The 15300-nt window shown below is 60.0% G+C and overlaps 1 protein-coding gene across 3 annotated transcripts in view; it reads left to right on the forward strand.

Moving 5' to 3' along the window:
* The first annotated feature begins 256 nt into the window (after positions 1 to 256).
* CSNK1G2 (casein kinase 1 gamma 2) overlaps positions 257 to 15300 on the forward strand; it is a 37228-nt gene continuing 22184 nt past the window's right edge. For 2 of the 3 annotated variants that reach the window (XM_032203778.1, XM_032203780.1), the window contains exon 1: positions 390 to 449. The gene's annotated coding sequence lies outside the window, so the exon portion shown is untranslated. Of the gene's footprint in view, positions 280 to 389; positions 450 to 15300 lie in introns of those variants that run through there. The other variant, XM_032203779.1, reaches the window with a different exon arrangement.

Consider the following 15300-nt stretch of genomic DNA (forward strand, 5'->3'; position numbering starts at 1 on the left):
CGCGCCCCTCACGCAGCGCCGTGGGCAACAAGGGGTTAAAGGGAAGCCCCGCCGGGAGCCGCCCGGCGCGGCGCTGCCGTAAAGCGCCGCGAACCGCTGTAAAGCGGCCGGTGCTCTCCGCAAAGCCTCCCTATTCTCGACCGCGCTTTACGCCAACGCAGCAGCGCTCCCCAACCTCTCTGCCGCTGCGCGTGCGCCGAGCTGCGCCGGGCCTCCCCGCTCCGGAGTTTGGTATTCACGAAAGGCGTTTGCGCCGGCGGCCTGGCGGGGGGCGCATGGGTGCGTGCGGAGCCTACGCCGGCGGCGTAGCCGTGTGGCTGGCTGGGCGCTGCTGAGGGAGGCGAGAGGCGGCGTGAGGGGAGCCGGGCAGGGCCGGGCCGGGGGCGCCGCCATGGGGAGGCGGCCGCGGGGCAGCGGCTGCGGGGCCCGGCGCTGAGGGAGCCGCCGAGGTAACGGCCGCCGAGGGGCGCCGGGGCCGGGCCGGGGCTGCCCCGGGGCTGCGGCACGGCCCGGGTGGGAGCGGGGCGCTGAGGGGGACGGGGAGGGCGGCCCAGGGGGGTGAGGAGGGGCTGAGGGGGGCTTAAGGGGGTTAAAGGGGGGCTGGGGAGGGGTAAGGGGGGCTCTTAGGGGGCTGCGAGGGAATGAGGGGGGGCTCAGGGGGTCGGGAGGAGGGACTCGGGGGGGGCTGACGGGGATTCGCGGGGGCCCGGGGGGCTCTGAGGGGCCCGGGGGGGTCCTGAGGGGCCCGGGGAGCTCCGAGGGCCCGGGGCCGCCTCGCTGCGGTTCCTCCCCGCGCCGCCTCCGTTGGAGCTGTGGGGAAGGGGCCTGGGTGTCCCCCGGCGTCGTGTGTCCATCCGCCTGTCTGTCTGTCCGTCTGTCCTCCCCCCCTCCCCAAATCAGCGCCGTGTGGGGCTGGGGCCGGTAGCGGGGCACCCCCGGGTGTGTCCCTGTGCCCCTGCCCCGCAGCCGGGGCCTCGCAGGATGTTGGCTCCTTTGTATGTGGCTTCCCTCCCTCCGGAGGGGCTGGGAGGTGTTTATTTGGGGAAGGGCCTGTGCCGAGGCTGGTATTTAAAATAGCTCCTTTCCTTTGGCGAAGCGGGTGCGGAGGGATGTGAGAAACAGGGAAAATAACCTGCCCTCCTTCTGCCCCGCCACAGCCGAGCTGACTCGGGCTGTGCCTACAGCACCCGGGGGAGGTTTGCAGCCAGGGAGCAGCTCTCCCCTGCCAGCCTGGCAAGCAGGGAGCTGCCACCAGAGGCCTGCGGCTCCTGGCTGGTGGCTGGCAGAGGGAACCGAGGGGCTCCTCGGGCCGAGAGGGCAATAAGGAGGTGTCTGGGGGTTGTTGGGGAACGAGCCTTTGCTAAGGAGGCATGGTTGCGGTCTGAGCAGTATGGGGATCAGCCGCGTTAAGTGTGTTTCTGAAGTTAAAAATGAAGTTTGTTAAAGCTCTTTCAAGCTGCTGTGAAATCAGCTCGTTTTAAACAAGGTGGAGGTAACCGGGACCCCGGCCACGTTCTGTACAAACTGCCTGCTGGCTGGGAAGTTGCCTCGTTGACTAATCCATTTGTTTTCCTGCCGTACAACAAGTGGTTGGGTATCTGGGAATACGTTCTGAGGCGTGTGGAAGTTCACCTGGGCTGTCCTGTCGGCGTGCCCCCACCTCACCGCTGCCAGGTTTAAAAATCAGGCCTTATGTAACAGCGTGGAGGAGACGTTTGGTGTTTGCCAGTGCGTCTGACAAAGAATCGCTGTGAATTAGGGCAGGAGGCCTCCGTGGGGATCGTGTGGAGAGGCCTCCCGCGTGGTGGGGCAGGCTTGGCCGCTGTCACTTGCCAAAGCTTTGTTTGGTTTTGGTTGAATTTGGGGTGTCGCAGAGAGGAGCGGTGTTCCGTGGTGATTTTCTCGCCGCTTGGTACCTTTGGGCCTCCAGGCGGGTTGCAGTGTTGTGGTGTGGGCGAGGATGCTCTGCCCCAAACGCGGCTCCCTCGGGTCCGTGGTGGCACAGGTGCTGGGGCATCGTCTCGCCAGCTCGTAGGGACTGCCGCCCTCGTGTGCCGGTCTGCCCAGGGATTTGCCCTCCTGGTCACCAGTGCACAACCTGCAAGGGCTCAGGAATCCCTTCAGTGGTTTCTCTGCAAAACCAGCTGCCGCCCCGTGCCTGCACCGACGTGGCCGGGGTGCAGCGGGTAGCAGCTTGCAGGGGAGAAGGCTCTCCTGTGCAGCAGCAGCTTCTCGGGAGGCACTGGATGGAGGTCGGTGTTGCTGCCCTGGCAGCGTGGCTCGTGTTTGGGTTTCTTGTTGCAGCTCTCCTTGGAGCGAGCGGGGAGGAGGAAGTTGGCGCTGGCAGTTCAGCAGGTTTCCGAATTGTGCCCTGCGAGTGCTTCTCCGTGCTGCCGCCGGTACGGCGAGAGGCTTCGCATCGCCTCTTGCTTTATATTCTGCTTCTGAGCTCCTGTGCAGCCCGAGTGTTGTCAAAACTGCTAATACGGGAGTGACTCAGCGGATCAATGGGAACGACAGGAGGGCTGCGCTTATGGACAGTCAGGATTTTCCCCCCACCCCCTCCAGCCCCACTGGGCTGGAAGAGATGATATCCGAGAGAGCCACTGCCAATAAACATGTTTACTGGCCTCGGGCCTGATTGCCTTCTCTTCCCCCCCGTGGCTTTTCTAGCTCCCCTGGCGAGGAGAAGCCATGTGCTGGGAGCAGCGGTGCTTGGCTGCGCCCCCCCATCAGTCTGAGGGCATCCGAGCAGCCGCAGGGACTGGCCCTGGGGTGTGTGAGCCAGGGAAGGGAGCAGCAGGGGACCTGCAGCCCCGCGGGCACCCAGAGGTGTCTGGGGTCGCAGGGAAGCCTCGGCCAGCGGCACCTCCTGCTGGAAGTCTGGAGGAAAGAGAGGGGCAGCCCTCGGGGCTGGGGAGGAGAGGAGAGGCATCCCTTCTCTCCCAGCAGCGTGCTCAGCACCCTGCAGTGCCTCGCGCTGCCCCCGTCCTTTCCAGCTGCCTCTGGAGTTACCCCCCCTTCCCTCGTGGTGCTGCTGAGGGGCAGGGGACTCGTGCTGACGAGGAGCTTCCTCCGGGTGCTCTTTTCGGGGAGCAGCTCTGCCCTCAGCTCTGTGGGTGTAGCGAGGAGCCGCTGGGGCTGCTTGGTCCTGCTGTGCCTGGTGCCCTGGGAGGGGACGAAGGGGAAGGAGTCGCCTTGGTTCTGGAGTTCTGCTGGAGAAGAAGTTCTCTTCCCGCTAGAAAAGCTGTGTGCTTATAAATAGTTTTGGTTTTTATTGGAATGGATGTTTGTACTTCCTACTGGCAGGCAGCATCTCCGGTAGGACCGTCGCTGCTGAGAAGCAGCAGGGCTCGGTTGTGGGGAAAGTAAAAGGTGACTTTCTGCTGGAGCAGCCCAACACCAAGCATTTGGGCTCCCCTCCTGGCTCCCAGGTCCCCACTGGCTGCCCTCCATCTCCTGGGGGATTCTCCAGAATCCCTGCTCTGGCTGCAGCACCTCCTGTTGCACAGCCCCCAGGCTGTTTCAGTGCTGCATTGCTCCTAGGAAGTGGTTTTAAAAAAAAACAAAAAACAAAACACTGTGGAGCCCAGCACCCAGCTGGCTGAGGTGGTCCAGGGTTCCTCCTGCCAGCTGCTGGGCAGCTTTGGCAGCTGGGGTGAAACCTGGGCCAGCCCTTCCAAGGCTCGCCTCCACCCCGAGCTGTTCCGAGCTGGGATTTTCCCCCCTCACCCCCTCGTGGGTTCTGAGGGTGCTGCTGTGCTGGGGATGAAAAGTGGTGCAGCGAGAGCTGGGGGAAAGGCAGCCCGTGGAAAACCACACGTCTGTCTGTCTTCCGTTGGCTGCAGTGGCAGTGTTGCAGCAGAGCAGTGAGCTCGAGAAGCATCGAGGTGATCCCACGCCTTGTGATTTAGGAGATGGTTCTTCAGGGAAGCTGCAACTCAGAGGCAAAACTTCGCAGGGCGTTTGAAAATGCTGCACAGACTGAGATGCGTGTGCTTGCTTTCATGGCCCATGGAGAGGAGAGTTTGTTGGGCTCTCCTTGGCCTCCCGGGCCACGAGAGAGGCTGCGAGGCTGGAGGAAAGGAGCAGTATTTTTTTTTGTCATTCATTTTTACCCAGCTCCTAACCAGAGAGTGTCCTGCAGCCCTTTGTTATTTAATGTTATGCAATGCTTCGTGAGGGAGGCCTGGCTTTTACTTGCCAAATGGCAAATGAGATGCTTGGCAGGCGATGTGCAGGCTCTGCCCTCCTGAGGGGGATGTTAAGTTCATTAACAGAGGTTAACGTTGGGCTTGGCCTCGGGTTCTGTGACGCTTCCTTCTGGAGGAGCTGCGCAGCCCCTGCGCACGGGGACCGGGGCCTGAGGGGGCCCTGCGAGCACCGGGGCTGGAAGGTGCCGGGAGCAGCGGCCGTGCCCCCAGCGCGCTGGGCAGGGCGAGGGGCTGGCTGCTGGGCGCCGGTGGCTGCGGCCGTGCAACTTGAAAGCAGAAGGCAGCGAAATGGCTCCGTGCTGCTCACGGCTCTGCGCTCCCAGCGCCCGGCGGCTCCAGGTAGGAGATGTCACTGCTGTTGGCTTTTGGGGTAGTGCGAGGTATAAACAACAGTGCAAAAGAACCTTTTTCTTCTCCTTTTTCTTCTCCTTTTTTTCTTGTGGACTGTTGGAAGTGACGAAGTTTGTGCTCTTGGTGCAGGGGAGGAAGGTGCTTTCCGGTACCTTCCGCGTGGAGTGCTTGCCTGGAGCACCCCCGGTCCGGCCACGTTCACTGCCCTTCTCTTTGGTTTTTACTCAAAGCCTTGTTTTTGTGTTGCCCAGCACAGAGAACATCGAGGGCGCTGCTCAGAGCAAGCGCTGGTGCTGCAGGCACGTTTTGCCTGCTGGAGGAGGCTGCAGCTGAGCAGCGCTCGCCTCTGGTGGGCACAGGGTCAGCGGTGCTGGCAGGTATGGGCTCATCCCTGCCATGGGCCGTGGCGATTGCTGCACAAACCTGATCGCCGGGGCTGATTGCTCCATGGGTTTCCGTGGCTGGGGAAGGAAAAGCAAGTGCTCGGAGGGCTGCAGGGTCACTGCTTCCTCCAGGGTAACCTGCAGGTGGTTTGGTTGGAATCGCGTGCTGTTCCCATGGGGGTGTCTGCCTGGTCTGGGGATCTGGGGAGAGGAGCCCGCAGCAGGTTCCTGCAGTGCTGCAGGAGGTGTCTGGGCACGGGGAGACGAATTCCAGCCCAGCCAACCTCCACAGCTCCGTGCGGCTGGGTGCGTGGCGGGGCCATGCCAAGGGGTGCCACAGGAGCAGTTCCCTCCCTGTCCATCTGCCTGCAGTGGGGCAGCAGAGCCGGGTACCCCTTGCAGGCACCGAGTTCAGGAGAGCAAAAGGAGCTCGGATATCCCGCTAACATCGGTGCGGCGAGCTGTAGGACACGAGATGTTCTGCAGCACGCTGTCCGGGCACACCTGAGCTGTGTGCCAGTAAATGTCTCCAGCGACAGCTTTCTCTTGGGGAATTGGCCACAATTTTGACCGGGCATCGTGGGGCTGCTGTGGGAGAGGTGAGGCTGGCTCGGCAGTCCCGTCTGCTCCTGCCATCTCACTGACTTAGGCTTCTGCCTTGCTGAGGGGTTTTCCTGCAAGAGCCTGTGCATCTGGCAGGGAGCTGAGCTGCGCTGTGTGGTCTCAGCCCGGAGCACCTCCTGCAGCAGCGGGCTGGAAGGTGGCAGCCTTTGAGAAGAGGCAGCACAGGCCGAGCAGGGGAACCAGCGCATGTGAACGGCTGGCTGCAGTCCGGGCGGCACCCGCAGCTCCCAGCAGGTTCCACGGCTCTCTCCGTCTCAAAACAACGTGTGCGTGGCGTGAGGACGCGCTGCAGCGGGCTCGGAGAGCAGACACCTGAAGCGTGCTAGTGCACAAGCAGGGCACAGTTCCTGCTGTGGCCATGGTGGGGACAGCCCCAATTCCGCCTGCTGCTGGGACAGGAGTGCAGCGCTTGGTGCTTTGCTCCTCTTTCTGTTCAGAGCCAGAAACCAAAGTCCAGAGCGACGCTTCTCCAGCCAGAAGCATTTAAAGGCACTTGCTGTTGTTTTCGGGCCAATGTTTAACCTGCTCCTGCGATGAGGAATGCCTGCTAGACTCTAAATATTTGCCTTGAGGAAGAAGTTGGAGAGAAGAACATCCGCTGCGGTGGCTCGAGGGGGGCAGGGGGCCGACAGGAAATGTGCTCACGTCTCCGCGCTCACAGGTCTGTAAAACCGCCCGCCTTCCCCGCAGCCCGGCCGGGCAGGTACGGGGCGGCCCTGGCTGAGCTGCGGCGCAGGAGCAGCGGGGAGGAAATGTTTGTGTGCTCGGGCACGCGGCGCTGGGTGTGTCTGCGTGCACGGCCCCGCTCACGCTGCCGGGGGATTTCAAGGCGAGCATTCGGAGCTGCCTTCCAACGGGGCAGCGTCCGGCGGCGTGGGCAGCCAGGCTGAAGCGTGCGTAAACTTCCTGATAGAAGAATCTGAGCAGAAAAGAAACGCTCTGCTGCTTCTGCCGTAGTCTTTGGCAGCTGTGAAACCCTCTGCAGCGGATCCTGCTCATAGCAGGACTTCCTGTGCCCTGGACCCGCTCGATGAGGTGCTTGTGGCTTCTGCCCTCACTCACCTCGCTGTGATCCCTCTCGCAGCGCGCCACGAGTGCACGGCTCCGGTAAGGCTGTAAGGGCGCTCGCTGCTGCTCGTCTGTGCGGTTTGTCCCCGTTTCTGGGCAGAGAGCAGCTCTGCAGAGATGCGCTGGGTGCCGGGGATGTACGTCAGGATCAGGCGGGGCGGTGCTGGCCTGCACACGAAGGAAAGCGTGGATTCACCGTGAGGAAGCGGGGGTGGGGAGGAACCTGCGGCTCTTCTCCCACCTTGCCATGGCTCAGGTGCTTCTGCAGGCAGGCTGAGTGGTGCTGGGGCTGGGCGTGAAGTCTGGCCTTCAGGGGCACGGCGAGTCTCTGCCCCAGCTGCACGTTCACTGCTCATGGTTGTTCCTTTGGCCATCCCTGACTGCTGTAGTGGAGCTTTGCATAGATAAAGAAGAGTGCGTTTACTCCTGAAGCAAAATCAAAGGCGCACGGTGTTAGGCAGGAGGGCTTTGCCCAGTTGGGAACTTCCTCCTTCCCATGGAGCAAAGGACCTGCAGGCAGCCCTGAATCACCACCTGAAGCTGCGATCCAGAGAGCAGAGTCCAGCTGGGGCAGCTCTGAGTGTGGCTTCAGCTTTTCCTGATGGCTTTGTCACTGGGGAGGCAAATGTTCTTGTCAGAGTGAATCTGAGCCCTGTCCAGCCTGGAAGCCGGCAGGGTGCTGGTGTTGGGAGGGGAGTGGGGATCGGGTGACTCTATAGGAAGGTGGCAAACTGACTTTTTCCCTCGTTTTGCATGCTCTGCAAGCACCTGATAGCGTCTGGTGGTAACTGAGCTGTGTCCGGGCAGCCCAAGTGGCTGCAGCAGCCTGGAGCCCCTCGGGTGGTGCAGCCCAGGTGTAAAAGGTTTTGGAGGGGCTCGTGGTCCCATGCAGGGCAAGCAAGCCCCGCTGAGCGTGCTGTAAGGCTGACCGCAGGTGGGCACCCAGCAGCACTGTGCTGCTCTGGGACATCTCGTTCTTCTTCTGTAAAGTGTGGGTGGGTTTGGGGCCACAGATTGGCTGCATGATGAATGGAGAGGCCAGGGGAGCTGAGTGCACTTTGCGGGGGCTGGAAGAGGTGACAGGAGCAAGAAACCTGAGTAATGGACTCACGGAAAGAGAAGAAAAGGTTTGGGTTTCAGGTTTGGGTTTCCCTTTTTTGGGAGGTGTGCTCTGGAGAAGGGCGAGTGTGTGTTGGCTGGGGTGTCTGGGACAAGTCAGGGAAGTGTGAGCCCAGAACGGAGGGCGAAGGCTCGGGCTGTGCACACAAACAATGCTGAGGGCAGCAGGATGGACTGGGTGGTCCTGGGGGCGTCCTGTCTGCTGCTGCTTGCAGGTGATCCTCTGATGTTACGAATTAAGCCCTTTATTAGGGTCTAGAGAAGCAAATTGTGAGCAGGGAAGGCAAAGGGAGGAACCAGCAAGCTTGCACCGGCTGTACCTGCTGGAGGGACGGGTGGGTTTTGGCTGAAGCCCTTGGGCAGTCTCCTCACGGAGCGGTTTGTCTCCCAGCCAGCAGCGGCTCTGTGAGCACCTTCCTGGCTGTAGCCACCCGGGTGGTGTTCCTGCTTCAGCCCTGGCCTTGGGATCTCGTAAAACGCTCACAGATGGGGAGGGAGGGAAGGTGAGAAGCAGCCTTTGGAACATGCCCTTCTGATGTGGAGGTTGGTGGCAAACCACAGTGGGGCCTTCATCCACGGAGCTGTCACGGCGCTCAGTACGGGGTTGTGAATCCAGTTCCCTGGGTGAGAAACTGCGGGATGGAGGAGTGAAAAGATGCTGAACCATCTGTGGCACGTCCAGGAATGGGGTGCGGGTCTCTGACCCCTCTGCTTATCCCTCCCTGCGAGGCAGCAGCCGGGGGTGTCTGTCTGGGACTGAGGGCGATGCGGTGAAGGTTGGGATCATCCTTCGCTGCCCCCTTTTCCTCGGCGAGATCAGCAACGCGTCAGAGTTTCGCACTGCTTCCCTTCCCCATCTGTGAAATAAGCAGGTCACTTGTGTACCTCAGAGAGAGGTTGCAAGGAAAAATGTGCAATGCACTGAGCTGCTTGGGCTTGTACCAGAGGGGGTGGGGAGATAAATGCCTCCTGCACTGCTCCTCTGCAGACGCTGCCGACTCTGCTGTGTGAGCTGGGGGTATTGTGCCACTGCGCACCCCGCTGCCCCCGGTACTTTGCAGTACAGGTGAATTGAACTGCTCCTCCTTGCTGCTCCTTCTGCCCCTGGCCTGGGCTCTGGGCCCTGTTTGTGGCCCGGGGTGGCTGTCCCCATAGGGGCGGAGAGCTGGGAGCAGCACACGTAAGGCAGGGTGGCTCGTTTCCAGTGAGGAAGCGCTGCTGGCATCCCAGCGCAGGGAGCTCGACAGCTCAGGGGAGAGGTTTCCCTGTGAAACCACCCCCGACGCTTTCCCTTCCACCCTCCTCCTTCCCCTCCTGGCTCTTAAGGCTTGGCAGTAATTGGGGAGGAAACGTGTGGGGCTTCGAGCGGCCCGAGGAAGAGCGCAGAGGGAGAAGCGGCTCCTGCTCGAATGTGGGACAGCTCCGCCCGACAGAGCCGCAGCTCTGGAGCCCAGGGATGGAAGCAGCCTTGTCACCGGTGAGTGACACCCCCTGTACCCTGCCTCCAGTTCCATTGCCCGTGCCATCCCCTCCTTCTGTGTGACCTCAGGGGAGCTGGGGAAGTTGCAATTAGCTGCATGTTGGTGACGGAAGAGCCTGGGCACCCCTTCGTCCCTGCCTCGTGTTGCAAAAGGCCACCCCAGAGCTGCCGCTGCAGCTGCTTCCTAACCTGGTTCTGTCAAAAGGATGTGGGTTATGGGAAAAAATCCCAAACCCTTACCATTCAAAGTGCTTCTGCCACCCCAGCTCCTGCTGACAGCGGGGGTTTGGGAGCGATACGCACGACACCGGAGTGACGGTCCCAGATGGGCCGAGGAAGCCTCCTGGCACACATCTTGCCGTGCCTGAGCCTTTGGCAGTTGGCGCATGGAGCCTGGCCGTACGTTTCCCGTCCACCCTCAGGGATCCCTTTTGCCATGGTGAAACATGGCTGGGGGTGACCCCTCTGGAAAGCCCTTCCCGCTGCAGGCCCCGCAGGGCTCAGCGTGCTCCCGTGCCCCATGGGATGAGAAACGATCCCGAATCGCGGAGGCAGCAGGCGCAGCGGGCTGTGGCCATCCTTCCCCCGGTGCTGCCTGGCTCTCATCGCCGCTGCTTGCTCCCCAGTCCTGTGAGCGGCCGGGGAGCCCTGCTGTTCACCGTGCCTCTGAGAAATGTTGGAGAAGGCTTTTGGAAAAAATCTGCCTGTTTTCTCCCCAGTTTCCAAGGCTGTCCCATGCAGGGAAGGTCCCTGTGGCAGGGCCACGTGTGCAGGCGAGGTTACGGGGCACGGCAGTGCTCAGGACCCGGCTTTCCTCCCGCTTTTGCTGCTGCTTCTGTGCAACACCCAGCAGCTGCGTGCCTCGGTTCCCTCTTCTGTACCCACACTTCCCCAGCGAAATACCTCAAGCTGCCTGCTGCAAGGAGTAGTGCAGGAGCCAAGGGACATCGAACGGCTGCGTCAGCCATCTGGAAAACCCCTGGAGCTTGTGTCTGGGAACACCGGGAAGACCCAAGGGGCGATGCTGCTGCTCTGATCCCTGCTCAGCTGGGAGGGGAGCTGCTGTGTGCCCAGCCCCTGGAGCTGCACGCTGTGGAAGGCAGCCTGGTGGAGAGGATGTCCCATGGAGCGTCCCACGTGGTGCGATGGATCCGGGCCTTTGTACGTGTTTGGGGTGGTAAGGGCACGCTTGGAAAGAGCAGCGTCCCAGCCTGGGATTGTCTGCAGCTCCCCAGCAAGCTGGGCTCTGGTCAGACAGTTCTGGCAGCGTGGAGGGAACCATCAGAGGGGTTCTCTCACGTGTGGCCACTTGAGAAATTGGGGTCACAGACATGAAGAAAGCCTACTGTAGGCTTGGTGCTCAAATGTAGCGTGGGCAGCAGGGATGTCCTGCCCTCCAGAGATGGTGGCTTTGAGGAGAAGCGAGCATCACCTGCGGAGTGGGGTTGTGCCCTGGCACGTCAGCTGCAGGCTGCTGCTCGCTGCTGCTCAGGCTCCTGACTGCCCTGCACTGTCCCACCCTTCCCCTGCTTGCTCCCAGGGCCCGATCTCAGCGGTGTGCTGCTGGATGGTGGTTTCCTGGTCCCTGGAAGCTGGGAGCAAGTGGAGATGCCCTGAGCTGTTCAGTGATCCTGAGCCTGCTCCAGCTGTTCTCAAGCTCGCTGTGCTGCGGGACACCCATGGTGTGAGTGTCAGAGGGCTGCAGTTTCCAGTCTCCTCTCCCTGTGGGCTCCTGAGGTTATCTGGGAGCCTGTCTGCGTGCTGTGGGAAGGAGAAAGTGCCAAGTTTGGGAGCCTGCTGGCCCTTCCCTGCACTGTGTTCAGTCCTGCCAGGAAGAAATCTCCCCCAGGTGGATGAGAGGGCTGGAGCCTGCACCCAGCTTGGGCCTAGGGCAGGAAAGGAAGGGAAGGGAGCTGTGCGCATCCAGGAATTGGCTTCTGTGATAGGAAAGGGATTGGGAAATGCCTGCTCCTTTGGAGAACAGCTGCGGAGCCCTCGTCCTGGCTCTAGCTGATCCCTCAGTGCCTGCAGGAAGCATGTGTGGGATCCGAGGCTGCAGGATCCAAGGGCATGATGTGGAGAGTGGGCTGGGGCCATGGGATGTGCTCCCCTCGCCCTGCTTTGGTGGCAAGAGCAGACTGGGGCTCTGAGATCCTCAGGAGTTTGCTGCGCATCCATCTGACCTCACGCTGAGGCTTCAGCACACGTGTGCATTTAAAGCCGCCTGTTTGGAGGAGCGAGGGGAGAACCCAAAGTTCTTAGCAGCCAGCAGCACGAAGCCCACGCCTCTGGGTGCGCTGGTGAAGTCTTTGTGTGCCCCACAGCCGTTGCCTTGTGCTGGGCAGGCACTGCAGCCTCTGCTGCCTGGCACGAGGCAGGGCAGCTCACTGCTGCCGCAGCACAAAGGTGCGGCACGTCTCTGGCTGCGGAGGAGGAGGGGAGGAAAGCCTTCCTCTCGTCTGGCTGCCTGTGAAACCGACGGCAACTTTGCTTTCACGTCTGTTCCCGTCCATGCTGCCTGATGCGCGCTAAGATGCCGTATCAAGAGAAAGGCAAGCAGTGCTTGATATTGCTCTTATTTAAAAAAAAAAAAAAGTGTTAGCTTTTGAGGACACGGGAGTATTTGGGGACAGTGCTGGGGAAGCCGCGTGCTGGTAGAGATGGTCTTAACCTTATTTCAGGCTGCAGTGGCACAGGAGGAGGTGTTCTGGCCTCAGACGTGAGATGTGAAATGGAAGCGGTTGTTCCAGGCTGCCGGGTGAGAACCATGTATTTATCTAGAAACCTTCTTTTTGCCGCTGCCTGGTGACTGCTAAGCAGGCTGCGAGCCCCAGGAGTGGGCGGGAAGGCACTGGAAGGGGAATTTGCCTTGCTCGCAAACCTGCCATCAGAGCAAAATGGCAGAAAAAGTGACTCCTGCGCTGCTGGGAAGGGCAGCGAGGGCACGGTCGTTCCTGGGGCCGACTCTCTTATGCAGCTCACGTCCTGTGCCTGCGGGCACTTGTCTTCTGTGTCATGAGCCCAGGCAGCAGGAAGGGTGGCAGAGCCTTCAGGGTGGGTTTTGCCCTGCAGGTGAAGCAGAGGGGGTTAAAAAAGATCTGTGTCCAGCAGCAGGGGCTGACGTATGGAATAGGACTGCCCACCTTGAGCACGTTTCAGGCCCTGGCTCTGTAGTCATCTTCAGAGGCCTGTGCTTGGCAGCTGCTCCAGCAGTGGCTCTCCTTGCGCTTCTCCCTGCCTAGGGTACAGAAGCACCGTGGTGGTTGGGGTGCAGACAGTTCTGGGAGCTGATTTTGCGAGGGGATGACCAGGCTTGAATGCAAACCTCGGGCATGGCTCTAGGTGAGTGCTGGGGACTGCAGCACGGGGCTGGGCCGAGGCAGATCCCCCTGGGTTGCTGGGCACTGGGGCTCCCCGGGGCAGGCTCTATCTCAAGGTGAGTGTGCTTGTGACAGCGAAACCAGCGGGAGAGCTGGGCAGGAGGGGACTGCTCGGAGAAGCAGCAGGATCTGCTCTTTCCCCAGTCCCTGTGGATGTGGGGAGCGGGCGTGCAGGGTGCGGGGCTGGTGAGCAGCTCTTTGCTGGCCAATTGCTGCAGACTTGGGAAAGCAGCTGCTTCCTCTGCAGCTCTGCCTTCTAGCAGCAGCACGGATTTAATTAGCGTCTGGTGTCGAACCGGAGCTCGCCATGCTGGGGAGGCATTGTCTGGTTTCAATAAATACCCGCCGGCAGAGCCACAAAAGCCAGCGCATGCGAGGGACTCGCCGGCTGAGACCACTTGTTGGAGTGAGCGGCTGGGGTGTGAAGTGCCCCAGTGAATCCCGCGCTTGTGCTGAGCGGGAGCTTGAAAGGCATCGGCAGCGTCTTGGCCGGGGCGCCCGCGCGTGTCCCATGGAGATGCAGAGCCGGGCGCTGGGCTCTGGCTGCCGTCCTTTGAGCTCCCCCAGCCAGAGGCTCCGCGCCGGCTGTAGTGAACTTCCTTTCTTCTAGCACTACCAAGTCTGCATGAGTAAAACCGAAACCACTTCAACGTCCTAATCAGTGTTTTTTTGTTTTGTTTTTTTTTGTGCTGAACGGCTAAGATGTGATAGATTCTGCAGAATTACAGCCTTGTGTAATTTACCTCCTGCAGGGGCAGAAGACGAGCCCGCGTCTTTTCCGCTGCTGTTCCGAAGAAGGGGTACGGCTCTGGTTACCCGCCTGCAGCCTCCTCCTTACGGTAACGGCGGAGCGAGTTGCACTTTCTAAGACAGAAATTGTTCCATCTGTGCATGGAACACCAGAGCCACGCTGTGCAGGTAGCGGAGCATCAGGCTGGAGCTGGTCCCTTGCTCTGCAGCCTTCCAGCAGCACAGCAAAACCTCTGCGGGCCCAGCAGCCGAGAGCAGAGCTGTTGCTGCTCTAGGCCAGCAGAGGCAGGTGTAGGGAACAAGGAGAAGACGCTGGCAGCATCTCAGAGCAGGGCTGGAGGGGAAGGTGGGCAGCCCCATGGACCTGTCTTGATTTGGGCTTCTCTCAGCACCTTGGTTTTGGTGTCCCCGATCCCCGTGGAGGTTCGGTGTTGCTGCTGTTCCCACACGCTGTGGTTCTGGCACTGGGACCGTGCTCCAGGGGCCCGTGGGGTGTGTGTGGCTCGAGACCCGGGGGGGGCCTGCCCTGGGACTCGCTTGGGCCAATTGCTCATTCTTTTTGTGGGGTTTGTAAGAGTCAGCCACAGCGTTGTCACCATTCAAGCCTCTCTGATGAAGTTTCAGTGCTTTTTCTGCTAGATTTCATGAATTCTGTAGTTGGAAGCGTAAGTTTGTGGCTGATGTGCCCAAAGAGATGAATGGACTTGACTGAGCACTTGGCTCTTGGGTGGATTTGTCTGAGTCGTGCTGTGTTTGATCTCTCCCGGTCTAGTTTTCAGATTTGATCTTATTTTAGCATGTGTATATTTACTGTTATTACTATTACTATATTTCCTAGAGAAGTATTTTTAGCTTTTTGCTTGGTTCCTGTGCTGCTGCTGAAATTTCAATCATGGTATTTCCGTCTCTTTGGTCAAGCACTGTTCATATTTTCCATCCAGGTGTAACTGCTTTGGATGGGGATCCAACGAAAAGAGTGAAATTCTATATTCAGCTGGAAGCAAATTGCAGAGCAGCGGAGAGATGCTGCAGGGAGTTTGCTTTGTTGCTGATTTTATTGAGGCACTCAGGTGTTGCCCTCGAAGAGCTGTTGCCTCTGCAAGCTTCTTTGTGTTTAAAAACACGAAGGATCTGTGTTCTGGATTCTGACTGTCCAAAGCGCATCAATTTCCATTTCTGCTTATGCAAGTGGGGAGCAAACAGGAATCAAAACCGTCCCACTTGTGTTGGTTAAAGACGGACCTGTTCCCTCATTGGATATTGTTAGGTGCCGGATAGTTGCTGCCGAGTGGACGTCAGAAAGCTGACTTTTGGTAAAGCTGCCGATGCACACGCACATCCTCGTTGGTGTGTCCACCAACAGGTGACACACGCTTCAGGAGCTTGTGTCACCTGCCAGGGCTGTGCTCTGGCACGAGCTTTGTGCTCACCTCAGAGAGGAGCAGATGTCTTACAGCCCTGGTAGCACAAGGTAGCACATGCTTTCGTGTGAGGCTGTATTACCCCTATTACCTTCAGAGCGTTGCCTTTGCACCCACCTGGGCTCTGTCACGAACTGAAAAATCCTATTTGGTGTTTTTCTCCAGTTTTGCCACTCGTTCAATTTGGTTCTGTCTGGGCAGCAGCTAACGGGCTTCGCTTGTGCCTCTCCGTTGAGTCGGGGTCTGTGCGGAGGGGACGCTGCGTGTGCAGCGAGAGCCTTGGGTGGTCGAGCCTCTTCTCCCCCGACCGCATCGTTAGCGGTGCTGTTTCTGCTGGAGTGTGCAGAACAGCTGAGATTCGGCTTCTGAAGCAGTCGGATGGTTTTGAATGTCAGCTCGTAACCTCTACAGATCTCAATGAAATCATGCGTGAGTCATTATTGGTTTTGCATTGTGAGAACTCGGGGTAGCTGAGCGTTTGTCAGGCCGCCGAGCTGTGAAGCAGGACTC

Source organism: Aythya fuligula, chromosome 26 (genome assembly GCF_009819795.1).
Source record: "Aythya fuligula isolate bAytFul2 chromosome 26, bAytFul2.pri, whole genome shotgun sequence".
NCBI classification, from domain to species: Eukaryota; Metazoa; Chordata; class Aves; order Anseriformes; family Anatidae; genus Aythya; species Aythya fuligula.